The sequence below is a fragment of the Aethalodelphis obliquidens genome, unplaced genomic scaffold (assembly GCF_003676395.1).
Source record: "Aethalodelphis obliquidens isolate GAN/ISIS:26980383/991018 unplaced genomic scaffold, ASM367639v1 scaffold36, whole genome shotgun sequence".
Classification (NCBI taxonomy): Eukaryota; Metazoa; Chordata; class Mammalia; order Artiodactyla; family Delphinidae; genus Aethalodelphis; species Aethalodelphis obliquidens.
In genome coordinates, this window is record NW_020837980.1 from 446,589 (window position 1) to 460,047 (window position 13,459).

Here is a 13,459-nt window from a genome sequence, read left to right on the forward strand (position 1 = left end):
TAGGCTCTCAGTAAATATTTGTTGAATGAATGAATCAGCAAATCACTGTATGTGGGTAGACTTGAGTATCACAAACTTGTCAGTGCATTTGTTTAACACATGAATGTAGGCACCTACTTTTAGCACAAATTGAAAAGGTTTTATAAATAATCTAGTCTAGCTTTATTTTATAAACAAAAATTAGGTCCAGAGAAAAGACATGGTTTAACCAAGGTTATGCAGAAGCCAGAAATCTAGGCAAAAATTGAAAAAAAGTATTCTCAACTCCCAAATAGGTGTTTCCCCCCTTTTTTCTTTCTTTCTTTTCTTCTTCTCTTCCTCCTCCTCCTCCTCCTCCTCCTCCTCCTCCTCCTTCTTCTTCTTCTCCTTCTACTTCTCCTTCTCCCCTTCCTTTATATCTATGACAAAACTTGACAAAATCTATAAATTGCTTAAAGGAGATTTCTAGAAAAGAGGCAGAAACTAGTTCTTGTATAAACGTTTAAAACTCAAGCCAAACTCGGGTTGTACTTTTCCCCCCTTAATGCCTAGGTTCAATGACTGATAGTTTACCTTATGTCTCTATACTTCTTCACTTGAATGCTACATCTTATATATGGGAATAGCATGCAATTATACATGCTTATGCTTATCATTTCCTATTTGTAAAGGAGTAGTACAAGGTAGATTGCCTTGATTTCTGAAATGAAATCGGGATTTACAGAAGGTAAGGTGGATATGTGAAAACTGTATTTGCACATATAAGACCTTCTGCTAGAGACTGAGAACTCACTTCTTTGTCTCAGAAGTAGTCAGATGCTGTTGAATGGAGCTGAAAGCCGTATATATTCCCAAACTGTACTTAGCCTGTTTGTCTGATTTTTTTGTTTTTTGCCTGATCTTATTTGTATAAGCCTCCTGTACTGAGGTGAAGGTGATTAAATCCCCAGAAAAATGCTAAAGCATATCTTTGTTCTGTTACTCACAGTATACATTCAGGGTGATTGCAAAGTTCCATTAAATCATATTATGGAGCTAGAATAACATAGTGGTTAAAAGTGTAGGTTTTGGACTTAGACAAACCTGGGCTTGAATCCTATCTCTAGCACTTCTTCAGCATATATAAGTAAAATTAGAACAATAATATAGACTCCTAGAAGTTGTTATACATTTAAATAAAATGACATGCATAAAGTACCTAGCACATTGTGTCTATGTACTCTGCTGTCTTTTAAAGTTATTATTGTCCAACTTTTCTATTTTATGTAACAAAAAGTGAAAATCAAGGAGCCACCTTACACACATGACTAGAGAGTCTAGGTCTAGGCACTAGCTTTCTGATTTCTATAGATTATCAGTAATTTGCACCTTATCATTGTTCCATGTTGCTTTGTCCAAAGGGGGTGTAGAACAAATGGAAGTGTGCTGCCAGCTTCTTTCCTTTCATTTCACTCTCTTTTGTGTGCTTGGGTTTTTAGGGAAAGGGACTGACTCTGGCCCTTTAGCATCATCCATCTCTTTATGCTTTGTCTTGTTGTCGGTGACTGTAGACCCTCCACAGTTTAGAAATTAGTATGCAGGGAATATCTGTCACCCTATGAAAAATGGTATTGACAAATAACACTGCATGGAAACAAAGAGGGAAAATATTGCCCATAATTAATTTATGCATGGGTTTATGCGTATTGCCACTTTAAATAGAGGTAAAGAGGCTTTGTACAATAAAATATTCTTCTGACACTGATTATGCAAGATAGAACTAAAATTACTGTTACCTAAAAATCAACATTACTGCCTTCTTGTTAGATGGGGAAACATTGTACATCATTGTTTACATAAGGAAAGACACTAGTTGCAACACCAAATCGATGAAAATTGATGGTGCTTCATAAAATAGATTCACAGATTGTTCTACATTTGTTTCAGGCTCAAAAAATGCTTGCAGCAGCGCTGAGATAGCTTAGAATTAAATTCTAATTCTGACTAGGCCACTAACCTGCTATGAGTTTTAGCAAGTCACCAAACATCCCCAGGCCTTGGTTTTCTTGTCTTTATAATTAGACTGCCAAACTTCAAAATTGCTAAAATCTCTTTCCATTCTAAAAAGTGTTTTGTCAACAGAGAGCTAGATTCAACTAAAGTTTCCATTATGTTCTTCAGTTCAATTTCACAAGCATTTATTGAATACTATATTAGGTACAAACCTAAAAAAGATGAAAAAAAAGCTGCCCATGGTTATTTACAGACATGTAAACAACTATATTGTACTCTATGATAAGTATTATTTTTAAAATTTCATACAAAGTACAAGATTATGATCAAGTATGAAGTAATTAACTTTAGAGGAGAAGCTGTCACCAGGAGGAAGTAATATTTGAACTGGACTTTAGAAGGATGAATTAGAGTTCCCTAGGAGAAAATTATGGAGAAAGACAATCCAGGCAGATGAAATAGGTTGTACAAAAAAGACAGAGGTATAAAATTGCCTGAAACACTCCAGAAACAATAGATATCTCAATATTCCTGAAACGTTGTAGGAGGGGCTAATATGCATGTCAAGAAATGAGTTTTGACAAGTAAGCCAGAGACAAAATTTGAAAAGCCTTTTAACATAGACTAAAAATGCTGGTTTTCATCTTGTAGTTTTCAGATAATTTAATTTTAATGGGTATTCTTATGCCTACCAATACAAAATATGCTACAAAAGGGGTCAACATTATTACAAATGTAGACATGGTGATTAAATACAGTTGACAGAAAAACAAAGGTTTGAACAGTGTAGGTCCACTAATACATGGATTTTTTTCAATAAATATATTGGAAAAATATTTTAGAGATTTACTACAATTTGAAAAAACTCAAAGATGAATCACAAAGCCTAAAAATACTGAAAAAAAAGAAAAATATATAAAAGTGTAAGATATATGTAGATACTAGTCTATTTTATCATTCACTACCATGAAATATACACAGATCTAGTATAAAAAGTTAAAATTTATCAAAATTTATGCTCACAAACACAGACTATAAATGGTGCCATTTGCAGTAGAGAGAAATATAAACAAATGTAAAGATGTAGTATTAAATAATAACTCCATAAAATTAACTATACTAATACTGTATTAATTTCATAGCCACTTCCTGTTGCTATTTCAGTGAGCTCAACATTGGGGGCATCCACTTAAAACACTTTGTGATTCTAATCATCTTCACATGAGCTCTTCATCTTTCCAGTAAATTGCGTATTTCAGTGAAAAGTGATCTACTGTAGTTCTCACATATTTTTTATTGTGTTTAGTGTAATACCATAAACCTTAAACAACACCATTGAAGTGCCATTAGAGATGTTGGAAGTGCTCTCAAGAAGCAGAGAAAAGTCATGATGTTACAAGAAAAAGTTGAGTTGCTCCATATGTACCATAGATTGAGGTCTGCAGCTGTGGTTGTCTGTCATTTCAAGATAAATGAATCCAGTGTAAGGACAATTGAAACAAAGATAAGGAAATTCATGAAGCCATTGCTGCAGCTATGTCAGCAGGCATGAAAACCTTGCAATTTTTGTGAAATACTTTATCTCATATTGAAAAAGCAGCTTTTATGTGGATGAATGATTGCTGTAAGAAAGTCATACCTATACAACAGCCAAGACATGGAAACAACATAAATGTCCATCTACAGATGAATGGAAAATGAAGATGTGGCATACATATATATATATATGATCAGCCAGAAAAAGAATGAAATAATGCTATTGCCAGCAACATGGATGCACCTAGAGATTATCATATTAAGTGAAGTAAGTCAGACAAAGAAAGACAAATATATGATATTACTTATATGTGAAGTCTAAAAAAAGATACAAATGAACTTATTTACAAAAAGTTCATATATATATAAAATAAACAGTATATATAGTATATATAAAATAAACAACAAAGACCTACATTATAGAACAGGAACTATATTATATATATATATATAAACTGAATATTTTATATATGTATATATATATATAACTAAATCCCTCTGTTGTACACCTGAACTAGCATAACATTGTAAATTAACTATACTTCAATTAAAAAATGGTTAAAAAAAGAAAGGCCTACCTATAGACTAATATAATTTGAGAAAAAGTGAAGTCATTATATGACAACTTAAAGCAAAATGAAGGTGAAAAATATAAAGCTGGAGAATTTATGCCAACAAAAAATAGTTTGATAATTTTAGAAAGATATTTGGCTTAAAAAATGTCAAGATAGGGAGGGAGGAGTCAAGATGGTGGAATAGGAGGATGCAGAATTCTTCTCTCATCACAAGTATATCAAGAATACATCTACAAATAGAACAACTCTCACAGAGCACCCACTGAACAATAGTGGAATACTTCAGACACCTAAAAGGACAGGAAAAATCCCCTCACAACTGGGTAGGATGAAAGAAAGAAAAAAAGAGGAATCAAAAAAGGGATCAGGAACCCTGGAGGGAAGCTGAAAGTGAGGAGAGGTTACTGCACTCAGAAAAAAACCCTCATGGTGGGAAAGTCAGCTGGGACAGAAAGGAACCTTTGGGGGATTGAAGGAAAAAACAGCGGACGGTCTGTGGAAGGCAGGACAAAGCAAATACTGCACGCATGGTCTGTGCCACAGCCTTGTGTACCCCAGCCTGAGTCATATGTCTCCTGTTGTGGAAGGGAGCTGGGTTCTGAAAAGTGGGGTTTGGAGTGCAGAACCAGGGAAGGACAGATGTTGGCGGTACAAAGACAGCCTGAAAAGACAGGAGTAAGGAGCTCCATAACTGGGAAAGTTTGTGGAAGAAGCCTCGGACACCACAAAAACAAGGCATCATTGTTGAGTGGTGTGCAGGGGGTGGGGCCACTATTGCAAGCACTTTCCCCATCCACCGGCTTCAGCCTCTGCAGGCACTGGGAAGGACACCCATCTAAGCAGGCTCACCTGTCCCTCAAGCCAAGGCCTCCTCCACCTGTTTAAGCTCTGGGGTTCTGAGGGCTGCCTATGCCAAAACCTCTTCAGGAACAGCTCTGGGAGCTCCTTCCTGAGACAGGAATATGCCAGTGTTGGTGGGGGCTGAGCGCTAAAACATGGGGTTAAGAGAGTGGATCCAGGGAGAGAACCACTGTTGGCTGCATGGATGCAAAAGAGGGGATGGGAATGAGGGGCTCTGTGGCTAGGAGTGCCTTTAGAGGAAACGTGGTCTACCTAGGAAATGAGGTGCCATTGTTGAGTGGCATGCAAGGGTCTAGGCTGCCACCACCCCCACATGCCAGCCCCTGCCTCTGCAGGCACTGGGAGGGACTCCCACCAGAATGAGCATGTCTCAGTCTGTGGCAAATGCCTGCTGGTCTCCACCACTGTAGCCACTTCGCACACATTCCAGTTGTGGCCATGTACCCCTCCCTGGCCTGAGAAAGTGTGCCCCAATCAGCCTCTGTTTTTCACTACCTCTCACCTGGGTGGGGAACTGCCTGAGTGTGGTGCTCACGCAGAGGCTGGGACAAAACCAAAGCTGAGCCCCATTGGCAGTGCAACTAATGAAGAGGAATGGAAATCTCTCCATGCAGCTATACGGGCCATGGATTAAATACCCACAATCAATTTGGTAAATCTTGCATCTGTGGAATATCTGAATAAACAGTGAGTGTTTCCACAACTGAGACTGGTCCAGCTTTAGCAACAGTGGACTTTGGGGCCAAGTACATGCAGAAGTTGTTCCAGGTCAGAGTCTGAACAGGCCTCACAGTATAGTGTTGTTTCTTGAGAGAGGATTGTATTGTTACATGCTTCCCACTTAGAACTGCTTCTGATGCATCTTGTAGGTTTTGGGTCATCATGTTTTCATTGTCATTTGTTTCTAGGTAGTTTTTGATTTCCTCTTTTATTTCTTCAGTGATCTCTTGGTTATTTACTGGCGTACTTTTAACCTCCATGTGTTTGTATTTTTTACAGTTTTTTACCTGTAATTGATATCTTGTCTCATAGCATTGTGGTCGGAAAAGATATTTGATATGAGTTCAGCATTCTTAAATTTACCAAGGCTTGATTTGTGAACCAAGATATGATCTAATCTGGAGAATGTTCCATGAGCACTTGAGAAGAAAGTGTATTCTGTTGTTTTTGGATGGAATGTCCTATAAATATCAATTAAGTCCATCTTGTTTAATGTGTAATTTAAAGCGTGTGTATCCTTATTTATTTTCATTTTGGATGATCTGTCCATTGGTGAAAGTGTAATGTTAAAGTTCCCTACTATTTTTGTGTTACTCTTGATTTCCCCTTTTATGGCTGTTAGCATTTACCTTATGTATTGAAGTGCTCCTATGTTGAGTGCATAAATATTTACAATTGTTATATCTTTTTCTTAGATTGATCCCTTGATCTTTATGTAGTGCACTTCTTTGTCTCTGTAATAGCCTTTATTTTAAAGTCTATTTTATCTGATATGAGATTTGCTACTCCAGCTTCCTTTCGATTTCCATTTGCATGGAATATCTTTTTCCATCCACTCACTTTCAGTGTGTATGTGTCCTTAGGCCTGAAGTGAGTCTCTTGTAGACAGCATATATACAGGTCTTGTTTTTGTATCCATTCAACCAGTCTGTGTCTTCTGGTTGAAGCTTTTAATATATTTTCATTTAAGGTAGTTATTGATATGTACGCTCCTTGTTACCATTTTCTTAATTGTTTTGGGTTTGTTATTGTAGGTCTTTTCCTTCTCTTGTGTTTCTTGCCTAGAGAAGTTCCTTTAGCATTTGTGTAAAGCTGGTTTGGTGGTGCTGAACTCTCTCAGCTTTTGCTTGTCTGTAAAGGTTTTAATTTCTCCATAAAATCTGAATGAGATCCTTGCTGGATACAGTAATCTTGGTTGCAGGTTTTTCTCCTTCATCGCTTTAAATATGTCCTGCCACTCCCTTCTGGCTTGCAGAGTTTCTGCTGAAAGATCAGCTGTTAACCTTATGGCGATTCCCTTGTGTGTTATTTGTTGTTTTTCCCTTGCTGCTTTTAATATGTTTTCTTTGTATTTAATTTTTGACAGTTTGATTAATATGTGTCTTGGCATATTTCTCCTTGGATTTATCCTGTATGGGACTCTCTGTGATTCCTGGACTTGATTAACTATTTCCTTTCCCATATTAGGGAAGTTTTCAACTATAATCTCTTCAACTATTTTCTCAGTCCCTTTCTTTTTCTCTTCTTCTTCTGGAACCCCTATAATTCGAATGTTGGTGCGTTTAATGTTGTCCCAGAGGTCTCTGAGACTGTCCTCTATTCTTTTCATTCTTTTTTCTTTATTGTGCTCTGCAGTAGTTATTTCCACTATTTTATCTTCCAGGTCACTTATCCATTCTTCTGCCTCAGTTATTCTGCTATTGATCCCTTCTAGAGTGTTTTTAATTTCATTTATTGTGTTGTTCTTCATTGCTTGTTTCCTCCTTAGTTCTTCTAGGTCCTTCTTAAATGTTTTTTGCATTTTCTCTATTCTATTTCCTAGAATTTGGATCAACTTTACTATCATTACTCTGAGTTCTTTCTCATGTAGACTGACTATTTCCTCTTCATTTGTTTGGTCTGGTGGGTTTTTACCCTCCTCCTTCATCTGCTGCATATTTCTCTGTCTTCTCATTCCGTTTAACTTACTGTGTTTGGGTCTCCTTTTCACAGGCTGCAGGTTTGTAGTTCCCATTGTTTTTGGTGTCTGTCCCCAATGAGTAAGGTTGATTTAGTGGCTGTGTAGGCTTCCTGATGGAGGGGACTGATGCCTGTGTTCTGGTGGGTGGAGCTGGATCTTTTCTTTCTGGTGGACAGGGCTCGTCTGGTGGTGTGTTTATTGGGTGTCTGTGAACTTAGTATGATTTTAGGCAGCCTCTCTGTTAATGGGTGGTTTTGTGTTCCTATCTTGCTAGTTGTTTGGCTTGGGACATCCAGCACTGAGGCTTGCTGGCTGTTGGGTGGAACTGGTTTTTAGCATTGAGACAGAGATCTCTAGAAGATCTCTCACCAATTGATATTACGTGGGGCCCAGAGGTCTGGTGGTCCAATGTCCTGAACTCATCTCTCCCACCTCACAGGCATGGCCTGACCCCAGATTGGAGTATGAAGACCCTGTCAGCTGCACAGCTAGGTATGCAGCTAGGGGATTTTCTTGCCTTTTGGGAAGTCTGAGGTCTTCTGCCAGCATTCAGTAGGTGTTCTGTGGGAGTTCTTCCACATGTAGATGTATTTTTGATGTATTCATGGGGAGGAAGGTGATCTCCATGTCTTACTCCTCTGCCATCTTGAAGATCTCTTCCTAGTTGTTTGCTTTTAACCTTTGCTTAATAACTTTGTAAACAGGAAAATTTAAGTGACCTTCAGATGTACTCTTAATTCTGCAAATCAACACACAAAGTAAATTTACTTTTTGCATTTATACACCTAAAGCATTAAAATAGTACCTTTTAGTTGGGATTTCTATCTTCTTTTTAGATGAAATATTAGAAAAGTGTATGGGCTAAAATATTTTTCTCACTTTACTAAAATATAATTTCAAAATTATCTATCCCTAGGGGAAATGCTTCAGGCTTAGAGAGCACTAAAATGAAAGCATGACATTGCTGTCCTCTGTTTCTCTACACAATACCAATGAGGCTAGTGAATATGTTTGTTTCAGAAGAAGTCCATAGTCAGCTGTTAGTGGGACCTCATGAAATCCAGTGACCGTGTGTGTGTGTGAAACTTCAATAAACTATCTATTCTTCTCAGTCTCTAGCTACAAATGGTATTACAAAATTGTTGCTCAACGTAGGGCTTTTGTTTTTGTTTTATGCTTATTCCTCATCATGTAGAAATATATATTGCTACATCTCTACTATGAATTTTAAAGGTAAATTATAGTGAGTAAACTAATAACAAGACAATTCTTCCTCTATAATACATTCTTAAATATAATTTCAAATTGTCCCATGTACTACTGGCTTGAGGAAGCTCACAGCACTGTTTTTCCTGTAGGCTGATTTATTTACCTAGAAGATCCATCCATCCAGCCAATAAATGCTTTCAGCTGTTCTTTCTTCCCACCATCAGCTTTCTCCATCCCCATCTACTTCTCTGCTTTGCCTCCTCTGCCCATGAGCTTCTGTCTAGTCTCATGTCTGCAAGTTTCTGTGTTAATGTTGATAGAGAGCTAGCCTTGAAATTCCTGTTTGATTTCTTCAAAGTAAATAAATATTTACTGGAATATTCTAGTAATAGCCCCTATATTTCTGTTTAGTTGGTTAGTTTTGTTTTTGCTTGTTAGTCAAAAACAATGTATGTTGCTTATAACAAAAGAACATTAACTATTACTAAAATCAGCTTGTAACATTTTCCCTTTTATAATATGGAAAAAACTTCATTAGTTGCTCAAATAATAAGAATTGAAATTATTTTGCTGAAAATGTTGATGTTCTCAGAATAATTAAGTTCAAACTGGAAATACTTCTGAGACACTTGCTAAATTACCTCAGCATATCAGAAGGTAAACAAACCACCCTATTATCACTTTCTTATAAGTGTATGACTTTCAATATTTATTTTCTAATTATCTTAGTCAAAAATTACAGGTTGATTCCACTGAAATATACTCCCAGGATTTTCTCTGTTGTTGTTTTTCTTTCCTTTCTCTTCCTTTTTCTTCTCTTCTTCTTCCTCTCCTCTTCCTCCTTCTCCTTCTTCTTTTGTGGCACCTCATAATTACAGTCTCTTTTTTAATATCAGTTTTTTCCATTGGAAACTCCTCAAAGACTCAGATCTTTCTCTTATTGTATTCTCCCAGTATCCCCAGTACCTAACAGAATGCCTGGGAACATAATAGACACTCAAGATAATTTTGTTAAATGAATAAGAAAGCAAAAGAATGAGTTATTTGGGCTTCCCTGGTGGCGCAGTGGTTTAGAGTCTGCCTGCCGATGCAGGGGACATGGGTTCGTGTCCCGGTCCGGGAAGATCCCACATGCCGCGGAGTGGCTAGGCCCGTGAGCCATGGCCACTGAGCCTGCGCGTCCGGAACCTGTGCTCTGCAATGGGAGAGGCCACAACAGTGAGAGGCCCGCGTACCGCAAAAATAAATAAATAAAAAAGAATGAGTTATTTAAAGAAGATAATGACTTTTTGTTCAACAGAGAACATTGCTCTTTTTGCACTCATAGTCCACATAATAATCAAGTCCCTCCAGTTCACAGTGAATCCATTTAATTAATTCCTCATGTATCCATCAAATGTCTGCATAAGACTTTGGAGTGACTTGGCTAGTAATAAATTCTAAATCCTCAAGAACATTTTAATCCAATTCAAGTCGTCTCAGCCTGGACCTCCTAGAGGGAACATGGAGAGATGAGGAACTTGAGGAAGGACTGGAGTATAATGCTAAGAAGCCCCAATTTTACCTGGAAAGTCCATGTTACTGTTGACATCCACTGTCACATCAGTGGGCTTCTGATTGGTCTTCCCTTTTACTTTAATTGATTGTTTTTTCAGTTTAAAAACAAAAATCAGACCAACCTGCTTTTGTGTCAAACCAGCAGATCTTTTACTGAAATAATGGAATAAGGTCTTTGTTAAAAGCCTACTTGGTGTCTGGGTTCAATTCTAGGATGGGAAAGACTGAGTGAAAAGTATTGTTGGCCTTAAGCCTTAGAATTAAGTCATCCCCATGAAAGACTACCCTGAAACACTGATGAAAAAGTTAGAGGAATGGAATCTGGGTTCAACTGCAGGGGTACTTAATATCTCTATGTTCCAGTTTGACTATCAATAAAATTGTTTCAATAAAAGTGGTAATTCCTTGTATTCTGGTATTCAGACTTGTCCTACCAAAAGAGGGAAAAATCAGTTGGAAAGATTCATATAGTGTTGGCAACTATTTTTATTTTGCACAAATGAAAAATTAAACCTGTGAACAAACAAAGCAGCAATAAACTTTATCTTTGATCACCAGCACCTTCTAAAAGAATGAATAACACACACAATGAGAATAAAATTAACTTTTTTGAGAAAGTCATTTCAACATCCTTATTTTTCCCATTTTCTTGTGCGCAGTTGAAACTTGGTCTTGCATAGGCACAAACTGACTGACTTAGGTTTGGGAATCCCTGCATCAAGCCATCCAAGCTGCTTATTAACATCAACTGGAGAGCTTTATAAACAAAACTGTCAATGTCCAGCCCTACTCCAGGCAAATAAAACTGCGTTTCTGAAAGTGAGGCACAGGCATCTGCATTTTTTCTTTCTCTCTATATGATTTCATGATTTTGTGTAGCCAAGGTTAAGAAAACATTGTTCTTAACACTTCTAATGTCCTTCAATTTATAAGATTCTCTAATAATCAACTTATTTCAATGTAGACAGTCACACATTAGGAATTTTCTCTCCTTCATGGGAAACTTTAGCAGAATTTCTTTCACTGATTTACTTAATCTCTGTTTATGGATTGGGAGATTAAAATTTTTGGTTTCTAAATAATTTTGACATAAGTATTTCTCATAACTTAATATTTATATAGTAAAGTTTTAAAATTTTCATAAGGTTCCAATTCTTTGTTTCTACTTGAATAATAGCCCTACTAAGAGCTGTCTTTGCCAAGTTGTAATTTATTTAATTTAAATAATTTTGGTTAGTAACCACTTCATCCCAACATTCAAAGGTGATTACTATCATAAATAGTCTGTTTCAGTCTGGAAGAACAAATTCATGTCAGAATTTATATATTAACATTTTTTTTTCTAATTCATAAAGTAAGGTCATAGGTGAGAGAAAATAATTTTCCCTTATTGAATAAACTAGATAGCTGTATACATTTTAGAGTAAGGTTGTTTGTTTTTCTGTAAGACAGATGTTCTCTTTTCTTCAGGCAGGAGTTGGGGAAATTTATATGACAGCTTTAATTAATGGGCTCACTCAACCATAAAATAAGTGCATTTGTTTTGTAGTGTAACAAAGCATATCATGAGTCTAAGGATTATAATATGCTAATGCATATTTCTCTTTAAAAAACACTGTTCTTATGGTAAACTGCACTTTTAAAAAATGTGTGTAGTTAGCAAAATGTTGGGAAAATTACATGATGGCTTTGAAATGCCTACAATTTTCAGGGAGAAAATGAAAGAAATTATTTTGACCATGTTTACAATTGAAATTAAATCTAAATAAATCTGTCTTTAATGTTCTTGTGGTTAAATTTTTCTGTTGTTCCACTTTTAAAGTTTTTAAATGATTTATAAATTTTATCAGTGTTTATGCTTCAATAATATTTACATAGCAATCTGAAGTTTAAAAATCAACATTAAAAAACAGTATTTTTTCTCAAAAAATGTATTTCTGCTCTCTAAGACACCCCAAATTTAAGGGGATTAAAGGATAAAGAAAATTTTTTATCTTATGAGCTATACAAGTGTCAAGAACCTAGAGGTATTGTCCTGTTTTGTTTATTACATTTATAAAGGATTAAGTAAATATTTTGGGTTATTGTTTCAAATCACAGCTAATCGGCCTAATAACATCTTTCAATCAGATAGAAAAGGTAGTCCAAGAAAAATTAATTAGCCCAGATTTTTTATCTGTGGTACTCAAACTTTATGGCTATGACTTACAGACATATATTTTACTCCATGACTCAAAACACTACATATATACATGAAACAAATGTTAAAGCAGTGGTATTTTTGACTCCATTCTAATCTAATTATTAATGATATTTAATTCACCAACTTAATTTCATTATCTACTAGCATGTTGCCACATTCAGTTTGAAGAACGCTGTTTAAAGCTTTATTTTTTTTTCTATTTTTTAAAATTTACTTATTTATTAACATCTTTATTGGAGTATAATTGCTTTACAATATTGTGTTAGTTTCTGCTTTATAACAAAGTGAATCAGCTATACATATACATATATCCCCATATCTCCTCCCTCTTGTGTCTCCCTCCCACACTCTCTATCCCACCCCTCTAGGTAGTCACAAAGCACCAAGCTGATCTCCCTGTGCTATGCGGCTGCTTCCCACTAGCTATTTATTTTACATTTTGTAGTGTATATATGTCTATGCCATTCTCTCACTTTGTCCCAGCTTACCCTTCCCCCTCCCATGTCCTCAAATCCATTCTCTAAGTCTGCATCTTTATTCCTGTCCTGCCCCTTTGTTCTTAGAATTTTGGCCTATGCAATTATGACTTTCCCTCTGTCCAGGAGACTCTTTTTTAAAAATTAATTTTTATTGGAGTATAGCCGATTTACAGTGTTGTGTTAGCTTCTGCTATACAGCAAAGTGAATTAGTTATACATATACATATATCCACTCTTTTTTAGATTCTATTCCCATATAGCTCATTATGGAGTATTAAGTAGAGTTCCCTGTGCCATACAGTAGGTTTTTATTAGTGGTTATCTATTTTATACATAGTAATGTGTATATGTCAATCTCAATCTCCCAATTTATTCCTGTCCAGGAGAC